This window comes from Sphaeramia orbicularis, unplaced genomic scaffold, assembly GCF_902148855.1.
Source record: "Sphaeramia orbicularis unplaced genomic scaffold, fSphaOr1.1, whole genome shotgun sequence".
NCBI classification, from domain to species: domain Eukaryota; kingdom Metazoa; phylum Chordata; class Actinopteri; order Kurtiformes; family Apogonidae; genus Sphaeramia; species Sphaeramia orbicularis.
This window is the reverse complement of record NW_021941741.1, coordinates 446,236-452,136: the sequence shown is the minus strand read 5'-3', so window position 1 is coordinate 452,136 and position 5,901 is coordinate 446,236.

Here is a 5,901-nt window from a genome sequence, read left to right as displayed (position 1 = left end):
GTTAGTTCAGCTGTAGTTCAGTTGTAGTTCAGTTGTAGTTTAGTGTTAGTTCAGTTGTAGTTCAGTTGTAGTTCAGTTGTAGTTTAGCTTTAGTTCAGCTTTAGTTCAGTTGTAGTTCAGTTGTAGTTTAGTTTTAGTTTAGTTGTAGTTCAGTTGTAGTTCAGTTTTAGTTTAGTTGTAGTTCAGTTGTAGTTCAGTTGTAGTTCAGTTGTAGTTTAGTTTAGTTGTAGTTTAGTTGTAGTTCAGCTGTAGTTCAGCTGTAGTTCAGTTGTAGTTCAGTTTTAGTTCAGCTGTAGTTCAGCTGTAGTTCAGCTGTAGTTCAGTTGTAGTTCAGTTGTAGTTCAGCTGTAGTTCAGTTGTAGTTCAGTTGTAGTTCAGCTGTAGTTCAGTTGTAGTTCAGTTGTAGTTCAGCTGTAGTTCAGCTGTAGTTCAGTTGTAGTTCAGTTGTAGTTTAGTTGTAGTTCAGCTGTAGTTTAGCTGTAGTTCAGCTTTAGTTCAGTTGTAGTTCAGTTGTAGTTTAGTTGTAGTTTAGTTGTAGTTCAGTTGTAGTTCAGTTTTAGTTTAGTTGTAGTTCAGTTGTAGTTCAGTTGTAGTTTAGTTTAGTTGTAGTTTAGTTGTAGTTCAGCTGTAGTTCAGCTGTAGTTCAGTTGTAGTTCAGTTGTAGTTTAGTTGTAGTTCAGTTGTAGTTCAGCTGTAGTTCAGTTGTAGTTCAGTTGTAGTTCAGCTTTAGTTCAGCTGTAGTTCAGCTGTAGTTCAGTTGTAGTTCAGCTGTAGTTCAGCTGTAGTTCAGTTGTAGTTCAGTTGTAGTTCAGTTTTTGTTCAGTTGTAGTTCAGTTGTAGTTCAGCTGTAGTTCAGTTGTAGTTCAGCTGTAGTTCAGTTGTAGTTCAGTTGTAGTTCAGCTGTAGTTCAGTTGTAGTTCAGTTGTAGTTTAGTTGTAGTTTAGTTGTAGTTCAGCTTTAGTTTAGTTGTTGTTCAGTTGTAGTTCAGTTGTAGTTCAGCTGTAGTGCAGTTGTAGTTCAGTTGTAGTTCAGTTGTAGTTTAGTTTTAGTTTAGTTGTAGTTCAGCTGTAGTTTTGTTGTAGTTCAGTTGTAGTTCAGCTGTAGTTCAGTTGTAGTTCAGTTGTAGTTTAGTTGTAGTTCAGCTGTAGTTTAGCTGTAGTTCAGCTTTAGTTCAGTTGTAGTTCAGTTGTAGTTTAGTTGTAGTTTAGTTGTAGTTCAGTTGTAGTTCAGTTTTAGTTTAGTTGTAGTTCAGTTGTAGTTCAGTTGTAGTTCAGTTGTAGTTTAGTTTAGTTGTAGTTTAGTTGTAGTTCAGCTGTAGTTCAGCTGTAGTTCAGCTGTAGTTCAGTTGTAGTTTAGTTTTAGTTCAGTTGTAGTTCAGCTGTAGTTCAGTTGTAGTTCAGTTGTAGTTCAGCTTTAGTTCAGCTGTAGTTCAGTTGTAGTTCAGTTGTAGTTCAGCTGTAGTTCAGCTGTAGTTCAGTTGTAGTTCAGTTGTAGTTCAGTTTTTGTTCAGTTGTAGTTCAGTTGTAGTTCAGCTGTAGTTCAGTTGTAGTTCAGCTGTAGTTCAGTTGTAGTTCAGTTGTAGTTCAGTTGTAGTTTAGTTGTAGTTTAGTTGTAGTTCAGCTGTAGTTCAGTTGTAGTTCAGTTGTAGTTCAGTTGTAGTTCAGTTGTAGTTTAGTTGTAGTTCAGCTGTAGTTCAGTTGTAGTTCAGTTGTAGTTCAGTTGTAGTTCAGTTGTAGTTTAGTTGTAGTTCAGCTGTAGTTCAGTTGTAGTTCAGTTGTAGTTTAGTTGTAGTTCAGTTGTAGTTCAGTTGTAGTTTAGTTGTAGTTCAGTTGTAGTTCAGTTGTAGTTCAGTTGTAGTTCAGTGGTCTCTTTTCTCTTCTTCTCTGTGCTCCTATTCAAATCAATCCCAGACAGGACTCTGCTGCTTTAGTCTCCATGTTTCCAGGTAGAGTGGGGACCAGAAGACGACTGGAAACCACAAGTGAACACAAGTGACGGAGCAAAAAGTGTCGTATGGAGACAGCACAGAAAACTGAGAGAGACAAAGAAATCCATTGAACATCAATCTGACATTGACAAAGACCAAAACCAAGGGAATTGATCCAGAAGTTTTATCTGTTTTAGTTAGTTTAGTAAACACACAATACAGTTTCAGTTAGTTATGTTTTTTTCTTTTAATTATAGTTTTTATTTATTTCAGTTAATGAAAATGTTTTTACAGTTGTAGTTTTGGTCATTTCATTCGTTTTCGTTAACGATAAGAACCTTGGTGTGTTTGTGGATGAGCCCATGGAAGGGTGGATGTGAGCAGATCAGTGGTAGAAAACAGAGCGTTTCTGGGAGTCCTAAGTGGAAAACAGATCTGAAGAACATACATGCACCTGAACTCGCCCAAAAACAACAGTTTGGTTGGAGAAGTCCAGAAGAGTGGAATAAAGGTGGGTAAATCAGTGTAACCACGCCCCCTACTGGCTGTTTTTGGAGGTTCCTCTCCTGCCGGTCGTCCAAAGCCCAGAGTGTCTGCGTAGTTTTGTGTCACTGTTGTCCTGTCATCTGTTTAAGTGAAGGATCCTCTGACACCCACAACAGGTGCATGAGTTACTTTAGTTTGTAAAGTTGGAGAAGACTCCGTCTCCTGTTGGTGGACAGATGAATGTGTTTGGTCAGCAGTGGAACCCTCTGGTCTCTGCTGTCCACAGGAGTGTCCTGCTGTCTCCAGTGTCCCACAGATGGACACATGTGGTGTTAGTTTACGTCAGATGAACTCTGAATCAGCCCAGAGGATTGGACAGAGGAGTTAATAACATCCTTTATGTTGTTGTTGTGTTTTTGGTTGTGTTTTTGGTTTTTTTCTTCTTTTTTGGGGGTTTAACAGGTTTGTAGGTTTGTTGTATAATTTGTGTATATTGTGTCTGTGTGGTTCCTTATGTATAAGTACCTGTTGAGGGAACTGCTACATGAACATTATGGACCAGGTGGATAAACGCACTGTGGAACACTGATGCTCCGTACATAAAATATTTAAAAACCCTCCTTTTGTCATGAACACCACCTCCCTTTTGCTGTTGTTTAGGTGTGAGGTCATGTGACATAAATACCATGTGTTGTTTATTTGTGGATGTACAGCAGGGTTCTAAACTGCTGTTCTTTCAGGTTCCACATTCAGTCTGATCTGATCTGCAGTGGACCCAACCAGCAAAAGAAGAACAGAAGAACCCAGAACGAATGTCAACTGACAGTTTAGGTCTGTGTTTGAGTGAAAAAAAAAAAACATTAAATGATGAAAATACTTACTTTTATAAACTATCCAAACAAAACAGATGTGAATAATCTGAAAAAACGGACATTTCTTCAGATAAATCAGTGTAATTTTCTCAGTCTTCTTCCTCCACTTCTCATTAGTCCATGTGCATTCTGGATCAGATCTCCAAAGACACTAAACACTGAGGAACAGGAAGAAAAGAGTTCAAACTGGACTGAATTTAATACAGACATTTCAGGTTGGACACATTTGTTCAGGTTAGTCACATTTTATTGGTACAGGAGAGTTTGGAAATGGAAAGAGTTTCACCATTTAATGGGATTTTTGCACTAAAACACAGACAAACATGTGCAGTTGTCATTATTTACAGACATAATGTCAGATTATTTCCCATCAGTCCCAGTAGTAAATCTGCAGTGGTTCTTCTGTGTGGGTTCTTCTGCTGTTCTTATTGGACTGTAGATCAGATTGGTCTGGATGTGGAACCCACACTAACATGAGTTCCACAGCCTGGACTGTGGAGTTTAGACACTGTGTAAATTCATCCCAGGGGTGGGACTGGAACCTTTGGGGGGACGCAGTTGGGCCCCGGGCCTCATGTTTGACAGCCCTGCTGTAGATGTGGATGTGGATGTGGATGTGGATGTGGATGTGGTTAGGGTTAGGGTGGCCAGTGTGAGCGTGGACTTCCTGTACATGATGGATGTGTTGGAGCGTTGGCTGTTCGGACGGACCGGACACATTCCTTTTTTCTGTTGACATGTGGAGCTTTAGTGCACATGTGAGTTTGGAACAGCAGTATTATGGGATGTGCACGCTGGAACTAATGCCTTTAGTCAAGCTCCTTCCAATGGTTTCCATACATACTGTTTGGAAGACCAGCCCCCTGAGGTCCCTGAAGCATTCTGGGAAGTGTGGTGCATTTCGAGCACTGGAAGTGTCAGCAGTGGATCTGAATCACAACTGTACACTCACATGGATTTAACATCACATCCAAAAAAGAAGAAAAACACAAAACTCCAACACAGTCACCACTGGTCTGTGAATGTTCAAAGGGTTCATGTTGAACTAAACCCTCTGTTCTTAGTCTGAGCTTCATTTCTTTGTGTATTTGGGCTCTAACAGTTCAGACAGTTTGGATCAGAACCTTCCAGCTGCTGTGAAATCTGACTGTACATTCATCTGGACAAAAGTCCACACAACCTGACTGACTTCCTGCTTCATTAGCTGCGTCTCTGACTCGTTCCATCTCCACATTTACTCACATCAGGTCCAGACTTCAGACCAACATTTCTCCAGTAGGTCTCCATAATTGTTTGTCTCTTCCTCTGTGACCACACTAACTCACATGTGTCGATAAAAAACCATTGGGTGTGTAGTACTGATTATTCTGGAATATAATCCATGAAAAATATCCATAAATAAATGTTCACCTGTGTGTATGAGGTCTGTGATTCTGTAGCCCCTGTTTAGAACCCACCATCAGTCACATAGATATTTGGAATCCTAAAATTGAATTTTAAAAACATTTTCATTAACTGAAATAAATAAAAACTATAATTAAAAGAAAAAAACATAACTAACTGAAACTGTATTGTGTGTTTACTAAACTAACTAAAACAGATAAAACTTCTGGATCAAATTCCCTTGGTTTTGGTCTTTGTCAATGTCAGATTGATGTTAAATGGATTTCTTTGTCTCTCTCAGTTTTCTGTGCTGTCTCCATACGACACTTTTTGCTCCGTCACTTGTGTTCACTTGTGGTTTCCAGTCGTCTTCTGGTCCCCACTCTACCTGGAAACATGGAGACTAAAGCAGCAGAGTCCTGTCTGGGATTGATTTGAATAGGAGCACAGAGAAGAAGAGAAAAGAGACCACTGAACTACAACTGAACTACAACTGAACTACAACTGAACTACAACTAAACTACAACTGAACTACAACTGAACTACAACTGAACTACAACTAAACTACAACTAAACTACAACTGAACTACAACTAAACTACAACTGAACTACAACTGAACTACAACTAAACTACAACTGAACTACAACTGAACTACAACTAAACTACAACTGAACTACAACTGAACTACAACTGAACTATAACTGAACTACAACTGAACTACAACTGAACTACAACTGAACTACAACTAAACTACAACTGAACTACAACTAAACTACAACTGAACTACAACTAAACTACAACTAAACTACAACTGAACTACAACTGAACTACAACTGAACTATAACTGAACTACAACTGAACTACAACTGAACTACAACTAAACTACAACTAAACTACAACTAAACTACAACTAAACTACAACTAAACTACAACTGAACTACAACTGAACTACAACTAAACTACAACTAAACTACAACTGAACTACAACTAAACTACAACTGAACTACAACTAAACTACAACTGAACTACAACTGAACTACAACTGAACTACAACTAAACTAAACTACAACTGAACTACAACTAAACTACAACTGAACTACAACTAAACTACAGCTGAACTACAACTGAACTACAACTAAACTACAACTGAACTACAACTGAACTACAACTAAACTACAACTGAACTACAACTGAACTACAACTGAACTACAACTAAACTACAACTGAACTAC